This window comes from Talpa occidentalis, unplaced genomic scaffold, assembly GCF_014898055.3.
Source record: "Talpa occidentalis isolate TD23 unplaced genomic scaffold, MPIMG_talOcc4v2.1 talOcc4.16, whole genome shotgun sequence".
NCBI lineage: Eukaryota > Metazoa > Chordata > Mammalia > Eulipotyphla > Talpidae > Talpa > Talpa occidentalis.
This window is the reverse complement of record NW_023601653.1, coordinates 51241377-51257005: the sequence shown is the minus strand read 5'-3', so window position 1 is coordinate 51257005 and position 15629 is coordinate 51241377. Positions and strand designations below refer to the sequence as shown.

The following is a 15629-nucleotide window of genomic DNA, read 5'->3' as shown; positions in this document are numbered from 1 at the left end:
ATTGATACCTTTCTTCTCAAGCAAGGAAATAAGGGTGATTGACTGAGCAGTGCTGTGGGGGGCTGCTCAGGTGTTCAGCTATTTGAGGAATCTGCCATCCGCTGAAGTCAGTGATCACTTGCTTGGTATTCCTAGAGCGCAAGGGAAGCCACCTCCCAGGTCTTCTTTATAATGTACTGTTGTTTACATTTTGGATAAGAGACACTCCTTGTTCTGTGGGATGGATCAGAATACAGCCTTTGGGGTAATAGGGTGAATAATCTTCCTCTGGCCCCAGATATAGCAGCTTTGGTTGATGCCCCCCTTGACATGCCATAAAGGATTTTATGTAGGCTCCTATTTCCCAGCTTAGGAATCCCGAACCTGGCTCCACTTTATTTTAATCAAATATTGCACAAACCCAAACCATCCCAGAGGTAAAGGAGACGCCTGACTCGTCCATTGTGTCATCTTCCAGCAGTTTGATCCAGTCCCAGTTCCAAAAAGCAAGTAGCAAACAGAAGGCAGAGGTGTTGTTCCAGAGGCTTCCTGGGACCTCTCCGATTTGATTTTTGAGCATGTTTAGAGTTGATGCTCAATTTTTCATGTGCACATGTGGAAGTGTCAAGTTGTACTCCCAGAATTATATAATTACAGAAATGATTGGCAAATCAATAAGATTGGGGGAGGGGGTGGAATCTGATCTGACACTATTAGTGCCAGATCCCTTCCCTCACACAGTCAGGAATGTGCTTCAGTGCTGTTTCCTGGGCTCTGGCAAAAGGCCAGTAGTGACTGGACATTAGAAAGCACAGGGTTTGTTCAGAAGCAAGCATTCTCACATTGTACAGGAGCTCTGTCAGGCCTGCTTCTGTTGTCAAAGAAATGAGCAACGCCCCCTGGCCGAGAGCTCTCTGGTGCTGGGAGAGGCTACAAGAAACCCAAGGATGCTGTTTCAGTGACTCCCACTCAACTGCTGTTTTGAAAGTGTTGGATTCAGCATTCATTGCAACGAGCATTAGAAATCTTTTTAAGTTAGGTTATTATCAAGGTGTCTCCCTTGCATGGAAGATAATGACAGATGACAAAAAAAAAGGGGGTATCACTAATGTGTTAACTAGATCCCAACTAGGGGGAGAATTTACCCTTATTGCTACGAAAAAAAAATCACAGCATCTTCTTGGGAAATTTCAGGTGTGGCACACATATCAGGCCATTAGGTTTAGGTGGGGCCTTGTCTCACATTCAGCTGTACCAGGAAAGCCATGAAGGAGGCTTTGCCAAGTTGAGGGAAATAACCTTGTAGTCTCCAGCTCTGCTTCCGGGGGGTGAAGGTTGACCGACTATCAAGGAGATCTCAGACTGTGCTCCTCCCTCAGTCAGAGTGGAGGAGCAGGCAAGGCCGTGACAGGCAAGCTGCGGTCCCATGGGTGAACACATACGACACGAGAAATGATTTCTCTCTGACAGCGTGCAGAGGAAAGGCAGAACCCAGACATTTTGGTTTATATGTGACTTGTTTGATAAGTGTGTGCATTTCTCTCATGCTGTCAGCTGCTCAGATTCTCAAGCAGGAGAACCAGACCCGTGCAGGTCAGATTCTCTCATAATCTTGTGAACACGTCGTTTGGCATGCTTGTTTAAGGGCGCTGAGCCTGGTGAAGGGCTCTGAAACCAAATATGATTTTAAAAGCGAACCTGGAGTGACCATCGCTATTGTGTTGTAGAGCCCTCGATAAATAATTCTCATTCAGTCTCCGAATCTAGTGCGTCACAAATTTTTCCACCTCGAGACCTCCCTGAAGCCTCACTGCCCTTCTCTCCCGTCCTCACACACACTTCACAAAAAGCTCAGTGTCTAGCTAACCCATGTTGCCATGGAAGGGAAGAGGAGAAATGCTGAGAGGCTGCAGGCTGTCTGGGGACACTGACCTCTTCATGTTGGAAAGGACAAAACGCTTTTCAAAGGAAAAGCAATATTACTATATATTACTTCAGGCTCCTTTTTTTTTGGGTAAGAAGTGCAATCAATTAGAAAAGCCACTTAATAAAAATTTGTAAAGGTTTAACAGGATGGTTCTCTCAATTTTGCTCCAATTACAAAGTTATATAATTGGATTTATATTGATTTACTGTATCATTTCTATACACTGTACTATTTCTATTAGTTCATAAAGTTTTATTTGTTGTACTGTTTCAGATATATGAACTCCAGGGTATTAGTGTAGAATTATCTCGGCAATCATTTCTAAAGTGGGACCAAATTTGAAAACTTACTTAATTATGCCTGAGTAATAAAAATCCAGTCCATAAATCATTCCACTAGGGCAGGCCAACTCTACATTTATAAGATTCCTTTCCCTTCTGAGGCCTTGAAAAATCCCACAGTGAAACTTGTGAACTATAGATGGTTTATGTTTTGCACAAAAATCTAACAATGTTAGTTTTCTAGTTTTCCTGTTGAGTCATGGGACATACTAGAACACAATCTGTTTCCCTTATATTCTTTGAAAATGGATTATTTAGCAAAAGTAGGTGTTTATAAAACATGTTAGTGGTTCATTTCTAAGTCACTACAACAGGGACTTAGGTGATAGATAAACAACAAAACCAGAGTCCACAAAAGAAAAAGAAAAACAGAAACTTCCCAGCTTAGTCATTCTCCCTCAACATCTACATCTCAAAAATACTGCCCTGGAGCTCAGGGCCTGCATAGACAACTGCCCAGTGCTGGTGCTGTGAAAAGGCAGCACAGAGAGAGGAGGCCTGGATAACCCCATCTGGGAGCAGCACCACAGCATGGAGAAGGGGTCTGAAATTGTATAGTCCCTGCTGGAATAAATGAAATGTGGATAGAATCTGACTCCATAGATTGGTACCCATGTTCAAAATCTATTTGCTTATGATTTTTATTTTTGTGTGAGTTTGAACAAATCTAGGCAATTCTGTGATAATTTTTTAATTATTAAAAACTTTAAGTATATAATTGACTATAGAGAATTGATGAAACAATCCTTACCCTATAACCTGGTTGCCAGATTTTCATATTTTTATCATTATTGCTTTATATATTATAAAGAAAGAAACGTTTGCAACATGCTGAAATCTGTTTACTTTCTTAATGATATGGTGCCACCTATCCTCCCTCTCCAAAGGCACCTACTATCCTGAACTTGGTATTTAGCACGGTTCTACATGTTTTCATATTTTTATACCCATAATCAATAATTGACAGTGTTTTATATGTGTTAAACTATATAAATGATAGCATAATATCACTTTGCTTGCTAGTTTTTGAGATTTATTTTTAATAGTACATGAACACCATTCACTCATTTTTTCCTGTACTATATATTTCATTATATGAATATATAACAATTTTTTTCATTCTCCTGTGGTTGAAAATGTAGGTTATTTTCAAAAATGATTTTTTTCATTTTTTTATTTTATATATTTTTCACATCGTTTTTCATTTTTGCACAATGTGTGCATTTTCATCTTGGTTATAGTCCCCATACAATTCCCACCCTCCTTGTTTTGATCCTGCTCCCTCTTCCTCGCCCCTCCCCCCCAGTGTGTCTCTGGTTTATAGTTGCTTGCTGATTTCGATTTTTACTTTTTTTTACAATTGCAGTGTTGCAATGGACATTTTTTTCATAGCTCCCTAAGCACATATTCCAAAATTTCTTTAGAGCATGTTCTTAGGCATTGAATTATTGGGTTATAAGATACAGGAATTTTCAACTTACCAGATATTGCCAAATCAGTATCACAAACCCAAAGTTGTACTAATTCCCACTGCCAACCACCATAAATTATAGTTCCCACTGGTCTATGTATTAACCAATGTTTGTTACTGTCACACAGCTTTAATTTTTGCCTATCTTATTTGTGTGCCAGTGATACCTTGTTTCAACTACATTTCTCTGATCACTACTGGAGTTGAATGTATTTTATAGGTTCATTGACTATTTTATCAGTTTTTTTGTCATTTATCCCACCATTATTTTCTGTGGATTGTTTATATCTTACTCATTGATTTGTAGAATTTGTTGTTTTTGTTATTTCTCCTTGTGGCTTGGGATATGTAAATATTTTTCTTAGTTGTCACTATGTTTCTTACATCTTTTTATAGTGATTTCCTTATAAAAGATTTAATTTTAATGTATTTATATATATCAATTTTTTGATGGTATGGATTTTCATATATTTTAAAGAAAGGTATCCCTATTTCAAAAGCATAAAGATTTTTTTTGTGTTGTTTTCTAAGAATGTTGATGGTTTGTTTTTGTATTTATATCTTTAAATGATCTACCTTTTTGCATATGATGTGCAGTAGTGTCCATATTTTTTTCTCATGTGGATTAAATTGTTTTAGTAGATTTAATAAATAATTTGTCCTTTATATATGGAAATACGATGTCCATTTATCATCTTTCAAGTTCCCATATTAGATTTGAGGATTAGTTCCAGTTTGGCTATCATGGTGCCAATACCACATTACTAAACTAAAATAGTACTATAGTGCATCTTGTTACAAAAATGTTAGCATAAGCAACCCCCTCTACTCCCCCTTCCCCTACCTTATCCTTTTTTAAAAATTGTCCTGGTGAGCTCGAATTCTTTCATACTTATTTTAGAATTGGCTTTTGGAGTTCCAAGAAAAACACATTTGATATTTCATTCAATTTGTATTGGGTATAAATGAGCAAAGAATATCTCCATTTGTTTCATCTCTCTTTATTTCTTTGTGCTATATTTGGGATTATTTCCTCAGATCCATCTTCTAGATCACAATTCCCCTTTCAGTTGAGTTTAATCAGCTTTTTACTCTTCCATTGAGGTTTTTATTTCTTGGCAACAATGTTAATTTTCATTTCTAGAATGCCTCTTTTGTTACAGATATTAAAAAAATATATCCATGGTATTTTTAAAAAGACCCTTCCTTTCATTTTTAATTATTTTGAATGTACTTTCTTATAGATCTGTTTATTAGTTCTATTATTTGAAATTCATGTGATTTAATTTGAGAGAGAGAGAGAGACAGAGAGTAAATACACACATATGCATGCACGTACTGGCCTTTGCTAATGAATCGGTTCTTCATGTGTTTGCTCTGATTGGTTTGCTCTGATTTGCTCTCAAGGTCATTTTTCCAAGAGTCTTTACATAATTTGGTGTGACCTATTTGAAGGTGTAGCCTTTCCAGATTGCTTGTCTTGCCAGGTGTCCCAATCATATCATGAGCCAACAGTCACTTTTTTTTCCCCTTAACCTATTATGGAAAATTGCAAAAGTAGGTAAAGCAGTGTAATGAACCACTGTGTTCCCATGACTGTGTTTCAGAAATTAAGTCATGATTAACTTTGCTTCCTTTGTGTGACCCTATCCTTCACACCCCCATAGCACACAGAGCATTATTTCGAAGTAAATCTTAGATATTATGTCATTTCATCTTAAACACTTTATTGTGTAAGCCAAAAGATGAAGGTAAAAAAAAATCAAAATACCAATCACATATATCAAGTTAACAATTTCTTAACAGCATCAGATCAGTGTTCAAATCCATGACTGACTCATGAATATTTCTTCAGAGTTTCTCAAAATCAGGATCCCAGTAAGACCCACATGGTGCAATTGCCTCATATATCTCTAACCTTTCCTTTACTCTAAGAGTTATTCTTTTTCTCTCCTTGTATCCTCTCTCTCCCTGCCTCTCCCCTCTATCCCACTCTCCCTATTTCTTTCTCCCTCTATAATTTATTTGTTGGGGAAGCTGTTTTTTTTTTTTTTTCAGGATGATCTTAATGTTACTTTCCCATCCTAATAGGTTTCAGGAATGTGCACGTAGTTGAAGATCATCTAACCTCCCTACCCCTCTTTCAGCTAGAACAGAAAAGCTTTCTGGATGGCTCTCGTTGCTAGTAGGTTAATTATTCTAATAGTGTAAGGATGTGACATTTGGATGCTATGGTATTTATTCCATCTCTTTGATGGGTTTCATATCATTTAGTCCTAAACATTATGCAGTGACAAAACCTCTCACTACTCCAAAATTAACTTGCAAGCTTCTTAAATCGCTATTTAAAAAAAAAAATGGGCTAGTACTTTTCTATTTACTGCATTGTTTGGGGAATAAATGAGCTAATGTATACCTAGCAGATAATGCATAAAAGGCACCTTTCTGGGTAAAGAGGGTCCTTGAGCAGGACTAGAAGACTCAAAGTTAGTGAATCTTATTTTTTATTTATTTATTTTTTAAAGATTTATTTGTTTATTTATACAAGCACTGGGTACAGTCAGAAGTGCGGGAGGGTGAGAGAATTCACCAGAGCCAGAGCGGGGAGCAGAACAGGCAGAAGGACCGAAGTACACTGCTGAGGGGAGCAGAGGGCGGCAGGAGAGGTCTGCGCGCCATGTGGGACCCTCCTCCGGTGGCCCGGGAGCGGCCGGGGAGCAGCCGGGGATAGAACTGGCTCAGCAGAGGCTGCGGGCAGCTTCGCAACCCAGCGCTCAACCGCTGTGCCACCGGGGAGGCCCAATGTTAGTGAATTTTAAATGAATCAAGGTGAATAAAGAAGTAAAGGAACATTGTAGATCAAAAGCACAATTTGTGTCCATTGACAATTGAGGACAGTTTTCATCCACATTCAGCATCATTGCTTCTCAAGTCTGTTGTTTGTGCTTATTCAGTCTTTTGAGGATGCAATTGTAAAAATTTCCAGCAATTCTTATGAACTATGAATCTTACCATAGATACACAGAAAATTACAATATTAAAATGAGACCCACACCAAAGGAATTCTACTTGAATGTTCTGTGATAAGTCATACCCTAGGATAGTTGTTAGACATTTCTTCTCAGTTTTCTGTGAGTTGATGAAAAACTCGGTTGTGAGATTCATTGCTTTAAAGCAATGAGCTTTTCGCCACCTTTTTCAAGCAAGATTCTTGGAACTTATGAATTGTAGCAACTTGTGCTGGCACATCTCTCAGGGATCTCACTAGCTTTCCATTCTCACATTGGCAGGAACATCAAGGAAAGCACACTAAATCCACAGGATTTGGGGGATTCTGGTTCTCTTCATCTAGCTGCTGCTCATAGGTTCCAATTCTTCTCTATCAGTTCCATCAGGATAGTTTTGGTTTTCTGATATCTTCTAAGGCAGCATACGAGGTACAGAGACCATCTATGAAGTACTACTTGTGCAGAACCTGGGACAGCCCCACTTCATCATGTCTCCTTCCTGTGTATTACATGTAGGGCGGACCTGGCCAAGCTGCATGGCAATGCAAATTACATGCAACATTGGTTAAAAAAATTAAAGCTCTACTCTGTCTGTGTCTGTCTAGCTACCTCTCTATATCTCCCTGTCTATAAACATATATATATATATATATATATATATATATATATATATATACACTTTGGGATGGTGGTAAGGGGGCAGGGGTGGGGATAAAAAAGAAGAAAAAATATATATAATAATAATAATTCTATGTAATTCTTGTGACTGGATAATTTCAAATCATGAAATTAAAATGAATGTATCTTACCAAGTATATAGTACAATCATGCTCTTTAGCACTCTATTTCCTTTACCAACTAATTAGCACTTTTACTACAGCAGAACAAACAGGTTGAATCGATTTTCATTGCTGGCAGTTGAATGAGCAATAAATTTCCTTGAGAAGTGCTTCAAACATTCTTAAAAATTTGATTTTTGAAATGTACTTTCCAAATCTAGATTTTTCAAAGTTATAGTTGATGACAGACCTGCTTTTGTTTTTCAATTTAATTAGCACATACTTCATTTATTTTGGGCCAATTTGAATGTCTTCGCTTACTCATATGTGGAAAGTTCATGCATTTATAGTAACTCGGACATAGAACTATCCAGTATCCTTGCCTCAAAGTAAAGAGAAATTATAATAACAAAGGGGGGGGAGGATATTGAAAGTGGATGTCACAGTCAGCTTAGGTGTGGTTATGATTTGATGTGATATGTCATCTAGAAATACCTTTTGCTGAGACATTTTGACCAGAATCTCTACAGTTGCTTTTGAAGACAAGTTCTTAGTTGTCTTTGCAAAGTAAAGGTCACAAATCGTTACCTCTACTCCCCGCCCCCACTGCCAGAAAGGTGTGGAGATGCACAAAGTAGGATGTGTATTAGAACCTGACCCAGGAGCTGTTCTTGGGCCAGGTGGACTTGGTCCTTGGTGAAGAGAGGGTGTCTGTGCTAGAACTCTCCATAAACAACTTTTACTGTAATGGAAAAATAGAAATAAAAAGAGCAAAGCAATGATGCTCTGGGTTGTAGCTTCCTAAGTAAATGGAAATACATTGAATCTCTTCTTGATGCAGGTGAGGCCAAATTCAATACTCCAGCAAAACTTGCTGGTTTTAAAACTTTGTTGCTAGCTACAGTTTCGGGCATATTGGAAAAGAAGCTACTGCTTTGAACTTGATTTTGTAAAAAAACGAGGAAAATCATTTTACAAAATTATTCATGCTCTGGGTTTTAATGTCTGCACATTAATGTTTGGGGGTTTTTAGAGACAAATAGTTATCCTCTTCATCTTGATGTTCAGCTCTGCCACAAATGCTTTGGTTTACTTTGAATCTTTGTATTTACATGCTTATCATTTAGGGAAATTCCCATCAATATCTGTGCACTAAGTTTTGCTGACTCAATTATGCTTTTGTGAAAAGTAATATTAAATTTGGATCTATGATGACCAGAAGCTGTGTCAGTGGAACAGAGTTTTTTTGTTTGTTTTCAGAAATTAAATGATTGTCTTTGTAAAACCACAATAGTATAATCAGAGACGCAGATAAGCGTGGCATGGCTGCCAAGACTGACTTTTCCTGGGTAGTGCAGAGGACACTGATTTGTAGCAGAAAGGAAAAGAAGCAGAAGTTTTATAACGCTTAGGTGTTTGCAAACACTTTATGTTGACATTATTGAGCCCTTACTATGAAAACAAAAGTCGCGCAAATCATTAATGAGTGAATTCATTTATTTGTTTGACAAATATATGCTCACTGCTTCATCCTTGGCACTCTGTACATGGCCTTTCTGTGTGCTGTCTCATGGCTTCCTACCAGCAATTTATGAAGTTGGTGTTGTTATTATCCAGGATGATGAAACTGAGTCTCACGGTGGTTAACTGTGCAAGATCAAAACCTGGGAAACAGTAGAGGTGGCTTTTGAACCTGATTCTGTCAGATCCAGAGCTGAGGTGTACTGCCTTGGTCTCTGGCTTGAGGTATGTGGCCCATTTTGCTGCAAAACTTAATGTGGTTACGCACTTCTCCCAGGCCTGTCTCCGGAGCCAGTGAGGGTGAAGCTTGCATTTACTTCTGGGTCATGCTGTGGGGATAACAGGACCAGTAACCCCTCATAAGGAAATTCTATGAGTTGTTTCTCTAAGTGGTTGCTGGGAATTGCCAATTCATCTTTTAGGGGGAACATATCACTTTAAGAATTTATGATTTGTATTTGCTAATCACCATACTTCACACTGGTGGAAGCAATCAGTTATGACATTCACTGCTGTGTTCTCTGTAGAGCTTTTCAACAACTCACAGACTTTTCTCAAGTAGTGTATCTGCTGCTGTGTTTGTTTGTGGCTGGTCTCCCCATTCTAAAGCATTGGTTCTATCAGGGCAATGTTTTTTTGTCTCTTCTGTTCACTGTGGTCTTTCCAGAGCCTCAGGCAGTACCTGGCACATTGTGATAGGTACACGAAGAAAATTGGTAAGTGAACAGAATGGCACTATTTCTAAGATGAGATAGAGGGCTACATTTATATATTATTAGTCATTTCAGCTCAAATTTCAGAGTTAGTTATTCTTACACAATCTGAGGTTGTATGAGATGAAAAAAAATAACCTACTACAATTCCAGGTGCATTATTTATGATCCTTAAAATTATAAAGTCCTAGATGGGACATTCTTTTGGATCTCAGAGTCTTCTTCACACCATGCCGCCAGAGTTGGGGTGCTTTGTGTCACTCTGCTCCGGAGAGGTGCACGTGCTATGTCCCCCAGATCTCTGCAATGCTCTCTCCCCTTACACTGCCCTCAGGATTCCTCCAGGCAAGCTCGCTGTCAGTAGCTACCACTATGGGCTCTTCATCTGCGATCTTGAGTAGAAAACCATTCAGAGTTTTAGTTTCCTCATCTACAAAATGGGACCAATAATAGCAACTACCTCATAGGATTTTTTTGTGAGACTAAATGGAATAGTTTATCTAAAGGGCTTAGTTATAGTCTGGTATGTGAAACTCTCACTATTTAACATTACAGTGTCAAACCATCTCCACTTCACAATCAGTTTTTCCTACACAAATGTAAAGATCATTCCAAGCATCCACTGGGGCTAATACACAGTGGAAGGTGTGATATTTGTAACCAAGACAGCCCATGTGTTATCAAATCTCTCACCAGTTCTGTGTTTTAAACATGGCCAAGTTGATGAAACATTTAGAGTCCTTGAATCTGCTGTAAATGGTGTACTGTCATGAACTTAGAAGTGACTCTGATTGTAATAAAGTAATAATCGCTACCAGTTATTCTTCCGCTGTTTGCATTATTCTAGTCTTATTTATATCACTGTTAATCCTTGGATTGACTATCAAAAGAAGGCATTGTTGTCTTCATTTTATAGATAAGGAGGCTGAGGCTAAGAAGATTGAATAATTTTGTCCAAGATAACTTAGTACAGGAATAGAGTGGAAACAGACTCCACAACCCTTAGTGATATAGCTTGATACTTGATCTTTACAGAACTAAGTAAGTTACCACTTGTTGAAAGAACTTTTAGGGTTACCTTCATCTTTTGAGAGTTATTTTCACCTTTCTTACTTTAGCTAATTAGAGAAAAGGGTATTTTTAAGTGCTTTTATCTAACTTACCTAAACATAATCATTGAAATTATTAATAATGCTAATAATAAAATGTGGGGAGGAGATAACGTCGGAATTCTACCATGTTTAACAACAAATTGTCTTTAAAAGATAATGCATGATGGAGAAAAAAAGATTCCATATCCCCTATTTTGTAAAGAGGATTAGAGATTTTGATGAGTGGCCAGTGAGGATGGATTTGTAGGTACTGCTGTTGTCTGCTTATTCTAATACATTGTCTAGGCCGGCCTCTTGACATTACCCATGACAATTATTTTCCTCTCCCCCAGTTGCTCTGCAAAGTGGGTATTAAAGTGAAAATTTCTAGGGCATGGGCCCTCTCTTGTTCTTCACCCTTCTAGTGCCTATGGCAATGAGGGTAGTGGGCTGACAGTCTGGGGGCGGTGGGAGGGGGTGGTTCTTAGATGGGCTCTCCACCCTCAGTAAGATCTCAAAGGTTACGTTGTAACCATTCTTACTCTTTTCCCACAAATGAGGAAATGAGGATTCCTCCCTGAACCTTTGGAGTGTTTCTGTAGGCTGGTTTCAGGGATTCCAAATAATTTAGTAAAGAATCATATGCCACCTGCCTGATTCTTCCTAAGAGCCTGCAACTCTTTGTATTCTCACCAATTTTCCTTCTGAGCCAAACACTATCTGAGAGTGTCAGGGGTGTCTGGTGATATTTAGAAGTAGGCCGTGAAAAAGAAGTTGCTGATTTGTAAAGTCTGAAAGATTGGACTGTGAGCAATAAAGTTAGACTTACCTAAAATTAAATAAATAGAGAGAGCATTCCAGACTTTGCTTTTCAGTAGTTACAAACCAGCCCCACTTGGTAGCTATGTCTTTGGTAAGACAAGAAGCCAGAAGAGGCAGATGACGTGGAAGAGGCACAGAGAGCCAGGGGTACCTCCCCTGGGTCTGTGAAGACGGATGTTGCAAATCTATCCCCAGTTCTGTGTTCAGTGTCTTTGTGTCAGTAGCTTGAAACCAGCTGTGGTACAAGTATTTACACCATGGAAAGCAGCAAAGGTGATAAATAGCAGCCCGCCTCAGCAGCCGGTTGTTAAAGGTTTACCTGTACACCCCTGTAGAGGTGGTCCAGTCCAGTTTTGGAGGGAATTGCTTTACCTGGGCTTGGAGTGAGCTGTGCCTGTCTACACTAGCAGGGTACCGTGTCGCACTAGTTGACACTTTAGACACACTTCCCAGTCCACCAAGCAGACAGACTGAGGGTACAGGCTCTGTAATTAGGTCACATTAAGTAGCAATAAAGGGAAACCGTCCCCAACCCAGCCAATCTTAAGGGTTCATACAATAGCACAGACTGCATTTTTTGGTGAGGAAACTGTAAGAGTCAAAACCTTTTTACATAATGGTAAAAAAAAAATTCAGGTGCAACGAATGTATCTCTTGTCCTTTTCATATCTTGAAGCTGCAGTTTTCTCTCCCTTGTAAAATACATTTTTGAGATTAAATGCAGACATATATGACAGCTTAACATTTTATAAAGGCCCATAAATGGTAACTATTACTATTATTATATTATACTTATTATGTTACACCTTTTATATATTGTTGTTATTGTTATTGTAATTATATCTCATTGGTACTTATAATAAGTTCTACAGGAAACTGCTCGTCAGTGAGCTCTGGACCTGTAACCTAATTTAGAGAAAGACATTTGGAAGCATTTAGAAGACTGTGTGTTTAGCTTAGACTAGTGGTCCTCAGGGTGTGACCTGGACAGACCAGCAGCATCAGTATTTAGCACCTTGATATTTATTAGAAATGCAGAATCTCAGTCCCCACCCAAGACCTACTGGATCAGAAATTCTAGGGATGGAACCATGTTTACTGGACCCTCCATGTAACTCTGAACTACTGTCTTAGACTTCATCTTCTATCAGGCAGTGGCACCGAGAATGCAGTAACAATGGCCAAGTTATGCTAAAATATTCTACCCAATCCTTCTGAAATCTTCACTCAATAACCACCCTTTAATAGATCCTTATGAAATCTTTTGTGTATTATTTAAAACGGTGTTAATCAGCAGTTCTCTTTAGACTGCATTCAATTGACAGATTGCAATATATCTGTCATTTGTTAAAATGATTTCTAGCATTCTCCTTTAACTCCTATTAAATAAATGAAAATACATATAAATTCTCTTAAGAAACATCCAGAGAAACACTTATGGTTCTGTTACATCTCCAGTTGATGAATTGGTTGGGCAAACATGAGAAAAGAGTTCCTGGTGTTACTGTATTGACTGAATTAAAGCACTTTCAATACAGAGAGGTGAAGGGTGATTAACTTGCAGACACAGAGTCACACTTCAGGTACACAACTGAAAGGGGGTGGGAATGGAAGGAGGAGAGAAACCTTGAAAGACACTTGACAGGGGAAGGTTGTATTCCCCCGATACCCCTGTCAAGCAGCTCAGTTGACAACACAAAGAAGAAAACAAATAAATTGGAGGTTGTGTGAATGTCACAAGACTAGAATGTAAATATGTATGACATGGAGAGAAGTAAATACCAATAATTCACATTCTCACAAAATGTTTTAAGGTGATAACTTCTAGCCACACCAACATGAAAAGGAAAAACAATACGTAGGTAAATCTCTAAGACACTGGTCCTGTATTCACCTTTCATTCCTAATGCCAGCCTGCAAAAGGCACTGCAGGTTCAGTAGACCAGATAACAAAAACAAAGGCAGTATGTGACGAGACTTGGGGCCCATGCATCTGGAGATGGACTTAACATTCAGAGAGTGTCCCAACTCTGTTTAACTTTCGAACTCATGGGAGAATGCAGCGTGCAGGCAAAGAATATCCTTCCACAGAATGTGGAATTCAGGATTTAGGTTTTCTCTTTATGCTAAACAAATTGTAGAAACACATGGAAAATGAGGCTAGCAAAAAAGGTGGTTGTCTTTTTCTTTTTGCCATTAAAAATTATGTCAATTTTTCTGATCCACCTATTTGTCCATCTGTACATGAACCTTATCTTTGCACGTTCTTCAAGGGTCAGCACCCCATTGCCTTTGCAGCACTGGTTTCTCAGTTCCCGTTGGCATTGTAGTGAGGGATACACCATCCATCTCAGGCCTGGGTATCTGGTCCAGTGAAAGCTTTCTTGAAAACCTTTCTTAATTGCCTCTTTTCTGTTGCATGAGACTTGCCTCACCATATCTAATGGGAGCCCTGGCTTAGGCTCCAGGAATGTTGTTTCTGATAGGTCTGGTGGGTTGCACTGCTTGTTAACATGCGCTCCCCCTGCCTACCTGTGATGTCAGAACATGCTGTGTTTCAGACATGTCCACATCCTGCCTGCTTTGGAAATAAGACCCTTGGTCTGGTGAGAAATCTGCCCATGGCCATAAAGTCTTCAGTTTTAAGGATGCAGTAAATACTGCCCTTCTAGAAAGTGCTTACACCCAATACCAATAAACTGGCTGGTAAGGAAGTATTGCAAAGCTATAGGGGAGAAAAGGAAGTCTCCCCCTCTTTAAAGCCCATGAAGCCCTATCAGAAATTAAAATATGTTGAATTGATTCAGGCTCCATAGCAAATGCTCCATTTAAAAATCCACAAGGGTGATCAGTGTTATAATATTTAGACATGCATGATTTACAATCAAAATAACAAGTGTGTTTGAGATGTTTTCTATTCAAAAGAGTCAGAGGATGTGTCAGAGGAGCTGTGATCCTGCCTCTGAATCACATAGTGTTATACACCAATGTTAACTCAATACAAAAAGAAAAAATTAACAATGAAAAAAAATATCAAATAATCCAGTGATCACACTTCTGATATTTACCTGAAGAACATGAAAACACTAATTTGAAAAGATAGATGCACCCTTATGTTCTCTGTAGCATTATTCACAACAGCCAAGCTATGGAAACAACCCAACACCCTGGGACAGAAATGAATTAGGAAGATGTGGTCTCTATACTACTCAGTCATAAAAAAAAAAAAAAAGACTAAATCTTGCCATTTGTGAGACTATGGATGGACTTTGAGGGGCTTATGCTAAGTGAAATAAACCCAAAGAAGAAAGATTCATACCAAATGATTCAGTCATTTATGGAGTACAGAGAAAATATATAGAGAATATAGAGAAAAAAAATTGAGTAAACAAAATGAAAATGAAGCCTCCCTTTAGACCCCAACAATAGAATGATGGTTACCAGAGAAGAAGAGGGCAGGGAGTGGGTAGAGGGGTCAGACTGGGTGGTGGTGGATGGTGAGGGGGCATTTGGTGGTGGGTGTGGGATGATATATACAGTTGATGTGGGGTTCAGATGTAGATGTAGGGTTTAGATGTAGATGTACATCTAAAACCTACACAGTGTTAGAAACTAATGTTACCTCAATAAAAAGAAAATGTAAACAAAATGGGAAGCTAAGAGTCAAAGTTTCTTCAAAACTGGGAAGCTTTCTTGGCCCTTTTCTGTGCTTACTAGACCCTGGATGGTCCAGGATTCACTTGCGCTGATGATTAATGGTGCTGATTTCCAGCCCAGACCTCCTTTCTGAGTTCTAGGCCCACATGGTTGATCTCTGAGTCCACGTGGGTGTGGTCATTTTCCACTTGCAGTCTGCTTCCTCTTGTATCTTTTGTCTCTTCAAATTCAACACCATCCTGCTGACGGTTCCAGTCAGATAGTTGAGCATCTTTCCCGCCCTTCCTCTCCTCAGCCCTTCCAGTTGGTTCTCACACCAA

General features: G+C 38.8%; 1 protein-coding gene across 3 annotated transcripts in view; it reads left to right on the top strand.

Moving 5' to 3' along the window:
• Positions 1–15629, top strand: part of SSPN (sarcospan) — a 114862-nt gene that overhangs the window by 86418 nt on the left and 12815 nt on the right. The window lies entirely within an intron of this gene.